This window comes from Rosa chinensis, chromosome 4 (genome assembly GCF_002994745.2).
Source record: "Rosa chinensis cultivar Old Blush chromosome 4, RchiOBHm-V2, whole genome shotgun sequence".
In the NCBI taxonomy this organism is placed as follows: domain Eukaryota; kingdom Viridiplantae; phylum Streptophyta; class Magnoliopsida; order Rosales; family Rosaceae; genus Rosa; species Rosa chinensis.
The window spans coordinates 31770035-31778330 of record NC_037091.1 but is presented as its reverse complement, the minus strand read 5'-3'; the positions used below and the strand labels follow the sequence as shown (position 1 = coordinate 31778330).

At 34.3% G+C, this 8296-nt stretch overlaps 1 pseudogene; it reads right to left on the bottom strand.

Annotated features, from left to right (window-relative positions):
* Window positions 1–663: 663 nt before the first annotated feature.
* Window positions 664–6486, bottom strand: LOC112199120 (annotated as a pseudogene).
* Between the last annotated feature and the right edge of the window lie 1810 nt (window positions 6487–8296).

The following is an 8296-nucleotide window of genomic DNA, read 5'->3' as shown; positions in this document are numbered from 1 at the left end:
AGTGATTTCATAGTTAAGTTGTTCTATTGATTATAGCACAATATCGTTCTGTTTGGTATTTTCACAAGCATTAAACATGGACTATATGCTTTGAGTGAAAGGAAGAGGCAGCTCTTGGATTTTTGGGTGCCTCGTGGAATGACACCTTTGAATGATAACTGCTTTGTGACATTGGTCCTCAGGTATTGCTGATTCATTTTGAAAGGAAATGCATGATTCAGACTCAAGGAAATGCATGATTCAGTCACGACCGAATAGATTGCATACATTTAGTAGACCCACTAGCTAGGCTTATTAATATTCAATTGTAATTACTAGTATAAACACTTTCTCAATGAAATATTGAAAGAAACGGAAACCTAATCTTGCTGTAAATCATCGACGTCTATGGTTATGAAATTAAAAGATTATGTGCAACTACTTCTTTCCTAGCTGCAATTACTCTCATTCATTAATATCAAAAGATGTTCGAAGACTAATGTTAGTCACACTAGCAAAAAGTTTGAGACACAGAATGGGATCGTTATATAAATGTCAAGGTATCTTCTAGATGTCATATATGGATGCAGAATAGGCTCCAACAATATTTGACATATTGGTTAAAATATATATATACAGAAACAAAAACATTTACTGATTCTCGATGTGATTCTAATATCACTCTCAGATTTGAGGAGTATAGAGTTTCCAAAGTCCGGCCCACCATTATGTCCTCTGATGAGAAGGCCATTAGCTTACAATCTGTTGAATAAGAGACTGCATTACATTGCAAAAGGCCAAAGAATATGCAATAATCAGGCCCTCAATAGTGTGTAAAGCACCGAAGTCAGAGAGAATCCTATATAATATACACAAAATCAGGCGTTAGAATGTTGAAGCAGCCTTGGTCATATAGATAGTGCAATAAGAGCTTTTCTTTCTTGGGTTACTTTTTTTAGTTATTTGAAGAAATTAAAGAACAAATGGACAATTATTTTTAAGAACATATAATAACTCAAATGAGAGATAGAAATGCATAAATGCCCGAACTGAGAATCTTTGGATAGATATCATTTGCCAAGAGTAATATTATACCGTTGCATGGTGATACTTCAATGAGGTCGTCTTGGGTACCTTGATGTATGTCATATCCTTATTTTTTTATTTTTTTTACTTTTAGTAAATTAATATAGTGGAAACCTACTGAACTGGTCAATAGGTTACCGAATTAAATATCGACATGTGTCATTTTAAAAAATAAAATTTATCATATTAACAACACATTCTTTCTTGATATGTAACATTGTTAAAAATCATGTAACAAGTATTGTCAAAATAATAAATTACACATAGTTGAACTACAATTACAACTTATGACAACAATTGTTGTGGTTCTTGTAATTGAGTGGTCAAAGATGTAAATATCATATTTGGACAACTTTTATCAAATTTAAAACATTGATTATCAAGTGGCGAAGCTCCTTACAATACTAAGTTGTTACATATCTTTTGGTCTAATTTTAATTTTACCATGTTCACAACACAAATGTTGTCGGAATTGTAAAATGGTGGGTAATCTTTTAAATGGTATAGTTTTTGAAGTAATTACTACAATTAGAACAAAAGTTACCGCTTTTACACCAATAGTTGCGAGTTATGGTAAAATATGTAGTCATTGGGTAATTATTCCATTAATGATAAAAATATAAGGATTTACCACTTTGACAACAAATTTGTTGTTGCACGTACTTGTTAAATTGTCCATAAATTAGTACATTAGTTTAGGTTGAGTAATTACTATAAATAGGACAAAAGTTACCGCTTTTACATCAATTGTTGTGATTGTGGTAAAATATGTAGCTATTGTAGTAATTATTTCATTAATGATAAAACATAAAAATTCACCACTCTGACAACAAATTTGTTGTCATACTTGTTAAATTGTCCATAAATTAATACATTAGTTTAGGTGAAGTAATTACTATAATTAGAACAAAACTTTTCATTTTTTCGTCAATTGTTGGAATTTGTGGTAAATTACGTCGATTAAGAGTAATTACTAATTCGACCATGGACATTACACAATATATTACTTTCATTATGCAAGGGAGAACTTTATTACACAAATAAGGACGGGTAAAGCTATGGACATTAACATTTCTCATACATGTTCTATTTTATATAATATTTACCACTCTGAGGACTCATGCAGGGGCGGATCCAGAAATTTTTTTCAGGTAAGGCAAGTCAATGGCAGGAGGGGAAGGGAGGAAAATTAGAGAGAAGCTGCATATTTTGGAGGCAATTGTGAAGATTTTGCCTTGGTTTTGCCCTTTTTTTGCCTTGATTTTGCCTAATTTCTGTCATTTTCTTCCCCAATTCACCTTATTTTGCCCTATTTTTGCCATTTTCACATCCGTTGCCTACACCAAATCAATGTAAAATCAAAAATCCAGTCTAGGCAAGTGCCCAAGCTGGGCTTTATGTGGATCCACCCCTGGACTCATGTAACCACTTTGAGGACACATGTGGTAATTAGAAAAAAAATCCTCATTAAAGTAAATAAGGTCTTCGTTAGAGTAAAGTAGGTTCTCATTTGAGTAATTAAGTCCTAAAAGTGGTAATTGTCATAGGTTCTCATTTGAGTAATTAAGTCCTAAAAGTGGTAATTGTAATAGGTTCTCATTAGAGTAAAGTAGATTCTCATTTGAGTAAATAAGTCCTAAAGTAGGTTCTCATTTGACTACATTTAAAACAAATATTATTTATTTTTACACTAATTGTTGTGGTTGTCATAAAATGCATGTAAAAAGAATTATATTTGGTTAAGGAAACTACTAATGATATAATTAATTGGTAATAAAGACTACTTAACTAATACTAATTTTGCAAACTTAGGTTAGAAGGTTTTGTTTTTAATAAGGAAAAAACATAATTTTCAATTGTGTAATTGTCCATTAATAACAAGCATTAATCAAACATTAATTCACTAATAATAAAATTAATTAGTAATATAGACTATTTAACTAATAGTAATTCAGTGAACTTAGGATAGAATTAAGGTTCTTTTAATTTTTTTTGAAAAAGGAAAAATCATAATTCTCAATTGTCAATTGATAATCAAATATTAATTGGCTTTATTGTTTTCACTATCTTTATTGTTTTCAATTCAATTAGTAGTTTGTGTTAACATTTTTGCTCATTGGAAATGAGTAGCATAATTAGAAAGGACTAATAAAGTTACCAATTTGATAAATATCTTGAACCATTGGATATATTACTAATCCAATGGTCCAAAATATTTAACAAAATGAGGGTATGGCAAACACCAAGGTACCTAAGAATTCTCCATACTTCAATATTGCCAAAGCATTTCCTTTGCGATAGTTATATACTCTCACTCTGCCATCAAGAGGTAAAAAGGAAAAAGAGACATGAGAATGCAGAAAATGGGAGATAATATGGCCTTAATGCAACAAAGGTGACTAATAAAGACTCACTGTTAGGCCTTTCTTTGCAAGAAAAGAGAAAACAGGAATTCTGAATTTTTCTTTTGTTTTGTATGTTCTTTATTTAATTTTTTTTTTTGGCAGTGTCTATAATTGAATTGCATGTCCTTGAAAATTACGACAATTAATTACATGACTAGAATATATCATTTAGAACTCAAACAGAGAAAGATTAATTCACAACCTGTGATCCCAGCCAGCTGTTGCAAATATTTTACCATAAGGTTGAATAGAGGTGCTTGATATGCCAGGTCGCTCCAAATCAGTTTCTTTGTTTATCACACATGTACCCTAGTTTGGAGAAAACACAACAGGAAATAGAAAGAATGACATCAGATTTACGTATGAAAGTGTTATATTCTATCTGTTTGTTCAAGTTAAACATCTGCCACCCATCTAAAAAGTTAAGAGGCCTGATATGCAATAAATCTAGTCATACAAACTTACAAAGATAGGAAAGTTACCATGGAATTATCCAAACTGTAGAGCACAATTTTTTCAGCTACAGCTCCTGAGATACCACCATTGCATGAATCATCAATGCATAGGCTTAAAAATGCAGAAAAAGTTATATGAAGAACATGAGAAGAATAAAAGGAGAAGGTGCGATCGAGTTCTTTGGATTCTGATTCCCACACCTGGCTCTGAATGAAACTTGACAGATGTAACTGGAACATCTGGATTTCTAATATCCCACCAAAGCATGGAGCCATCCTCATAACTGCATTATGTAGAAAAAACCACAATAATATCACATGAATTCTTGAATAAACAAACACAATCACATTTCATAAATCAAACACAAAATTGGCCACGAATTTCAAGTCCCAAAACCAAATACAGAATGTTACTGCTATATATACTTATTAGAGTTCTTATGCATATGGATGCACATGTCAAAAATATGAGACATCACAAATCTATTGGTACCACACTCAGAGGTGATGAATCCAATGTATCAAATTAGTATCAATGTCATTATTACAATATACTGATATAGCTTTGCATACTATGATCTTGTAATGTCTCCACCGCAGTCATAGACATACTCGATTGCTAATGAGAATAGAAGAACATTCCCAGCCAGGACATTTAGGAATCCCAGTGATTCCGATGGTAAAAATGCTTGAACTGCCATGCACATTCCTACCAAGAAACAATGACTACAATGTCAAAGGTAGGATGAAATGACAGGAAAGACAGAACAAAAAAGTGATAGTCCAAGGTAGTCTTCAACAATTAAACATAATTTGTGTTTTACAATGACGCATCACTTGAAACAATTGTTGGATCGATTAAACATATGATCATATATAGTTGAACCACCTGCCTACTGTCCACATACAAAACTAACAAATTGGGCTACTTGAACAAGGAAAATCCTCCCACTAAAAAGATCTTTTAGAGACCTTTATAGAAAACTAACATATGACCTATATAAGAGACAGTAAATTGTGAAAGCCAGCAGGCATTAGTAGCAACACTTTAAATAAACATGTTTCTAAACCAATAATCCTTTCAACTTAAATGATTTGATTTATGAAGGTAAACATATGATGGCTCTATCTTTGTTAATCTATGTCCATTTCTACCCAGTCATTAGTTAGTCAAATGTCAATGGAATTAGTAACTGACCTCTTTCCTTGGTAGAAATTGCTGAGGAGCTAGCAGAACAGCTTTGAGGTAGTCGCATACACCTTTCTGCAGTATTAAGATCCCAAATCTCAACCTTGGCACATCAACCACATGAAGATTATGAACAATTGAGTCTAAGGAATGAGTAAAAAAGCAAACATAATTAAGGTTGCGTATAAACCTCAGAAGACTGATCTCCTGCTATAGCAATGTATTTAGATCCTCCAACTTTAGTATTTTCTGTTTCAATAAATACTGTTCGTTATTGTTCAAGCTTCTAATCTTCTAAGGCCAATGAAGACAATAAATGTATAATACTATAATCCGCACATACAAACTTCAATTCTAATAGATATGCATTATATGTGTGTGCGTGCATATGTATAAGTATATATACAAGCCTAAGCCCTCGCAACCTGAAAGAAACTACTAAAGTGCATTTGCAACTTGTTCTATCAGACTACCAATCTTAACAAATCTTCATTGGCTCTAGACAGCTCAGACAGATACCCTTGGACCTTTTCTTCACTATCATCCAGAGTATCTGCATCAGTACGTAGTCTCCCTCTCACCTCCATCATGATGCCTTGGCCGGTCAACTTGTGTAGAACAAGAATGAGGTCTCTTCACCAACGAAAGCTTACAGAAGTGGTAAGTACTTATCTCAATCATCACAGAGGGAACTCTACAAGGCAAACGAGGTACATAAACCAATCAAATTTTTTAAACAGATGACAACAATATCTAATAGCTATAGGCAAAAACCACGAGAATTAGCTAACAACCTCGATAGACCTCCTATCTCCAATATCCCAGCACTTTTTTAACAGTTCCATCCTTACCCTGGCTACACAAACATTCTCAAATTTCATTTCTTGCTCTAATACTACAACAACAGCTAGTAAATGAACACAGATAGAAAAACAAAAAGCACCTGATAATTTTGTCAGCTCCAATTGAAGAGCTACGTACAAGCAATAGAAGCAACCCCATGTGCCGCATTATGCACCCTGCATGGGAAAACTAACAACATAACATCATGAAACAAAATGCTACTTACCCTCGTCCGATTCTGCAGAGTGTTCCAAATCCGCAACTCACCTTCTGAGGAACTGAAAAAGAAAAAGCAGAAAACTTGATCAAACAGGTAACAGTTTGAAGCAGAAGAATAGTAATGGTAAGGTTCGGATTGGATTAAAATGGTACCCAGTGTATAAGAGAGGTGGAGATAGATGGAAACGAAGGTCGGTGACACAGAGGCACGGTGACCTCTCAGCACAGCCACTGGGTCCGGAGGTGACCGTCTCAGTTTGTTCGTTGCTTCTGTGATGACCGTAAAGTGTGGACGCGCCTTTACCGGCATTATGTCAATTAGCACTCGAGCTTACCACGATTCTTTATGACTTACAAGGGAGTCAAGGGACTGTTTGGGTCTTCTTTTTTCCCCTTACATGATAATGGACCTTTAGTTAAGGATTTTTGTCCATTTACCCCATTTCTAGAGATTTTTTTCTCACTTGTCCCATTAAGTTCTTTTAATTCCCCCTTACTCAAAACACTCTAAGGAAGTCTTTCCTAATATCCAATTAAGTTTTTTTTTTTAGACTATTTTACCATCTCCCATTTGTTACTTAGAGAGAGAGAGAGAATGAAAGAGAGAGAAACCATAGGAGACTTCGCCAGAATTCAACCATTCCAGCCAATTTTCGCCGGATTTTGATCACTGGCCGCCGCCCGCCTGACTTTTCTGAAAACCTCGCCGGAGGTCTGCAAAGAAGTCGTCTGATATCCCATAGGTTGCCGAAAATGTTTATTGCCCCCAATAAACATATATTACCCCCCCCCCCCCCCCAATAGACATCTATATTAGTCTATTGTTCCCCTACAGACCCCTGTTGCCCCTCAATAGAACTTTTAGTCGGTGGAATGAGAACTAATCTTCCTAAAATTAGACAAATAAAACTTTGATTAAAGAAAAAAAAAAAAAGAGGAAATTCGGCCAAAAATTTGGCTGAACTTTTCCTAAAAATGGACTACCCAAAACCTGTAAAGACATTTAGGGCTAGTTTGGGATTACTGTGACTTAAAAAAAAAAAAAAAAAAAAAACAGCTGCTGCTGTGTTGTGAGAATAATCAGCTGTAAATTAAAACAATTTTATGTTTCGTAAATAATATTTTTAAAAGTGCTGTTAGTGCATAAAATAACTTCTAAGCATGTTTTGATCCACAGCAGCTTCTAAATGGAACATTTGAGTTGGTTCTAAAATCTTCTGCAAGTGACCTATAATTTTCAAGTAAAGTTGCTTTATATTTATTTACCAAACACAATAAAATCTAAAATTTTAAACAAAAGCTGATTTTTTTAAAAGCAAAGCCATCCCAAACCGGGCCTTACACATCTAATGTCAAACACCATCCTCAACTCCTGGAGCCACCCTACTCGCCAAATCACAACATCTACCAATTCACATTACACAAATCTCAACTTAATAACATTAATCCCACAGGTTATCAGAGCAATTCTAAAACAAAAGGTATACTAGAATAAAAAGTAAAGCGGGTAAAGGATCGATAGATCCTACAATGAAGAAGCAGTGACAACCATGCCTCAACTCCATATAGGCCCGACCTCAACTAATGCCTGCAAACTGGGCATTTGAAACTGAAGGCCCAGGGGAAAAGTATTGAAAAACACGTTAGTGTGAGTGGACAAAAATAAATAAATAAACAAATAGTACAATTTAAATCAAATAAATTTTGATACTTTCCCACAAATGCATTATTTCCAAAATCTCGATGCATGCAATATTTATAAAATATATTTTTGAAATATATTTCTAGCCAAACAAAATGTTCATGAAAACATTCCAGCCTTGCTGGTTAAAAGAAATCACACTAGCCTTGCTAGTCAAGTAATGGTAGAGTATGGGGAAGAAGAAATCACCATACAACAAAGGAGCCGGTCAGGCTCGGGTTGGAGCCTCTCAAGCTCTATCCTCGACTTCGACCCACAAACACAAAGTAAGTGAGGAGGAGCCTCGACTGCAACTCACGTGAGGAGGAGAACTAGAAATAAAGCAACCCAAGTATGGTGAAGGAAACATTCAAAAGCTAGTATATCCATAAATCCATACGGCTTCCCAATTCCTCACAACAAAATAAATATATTCCAA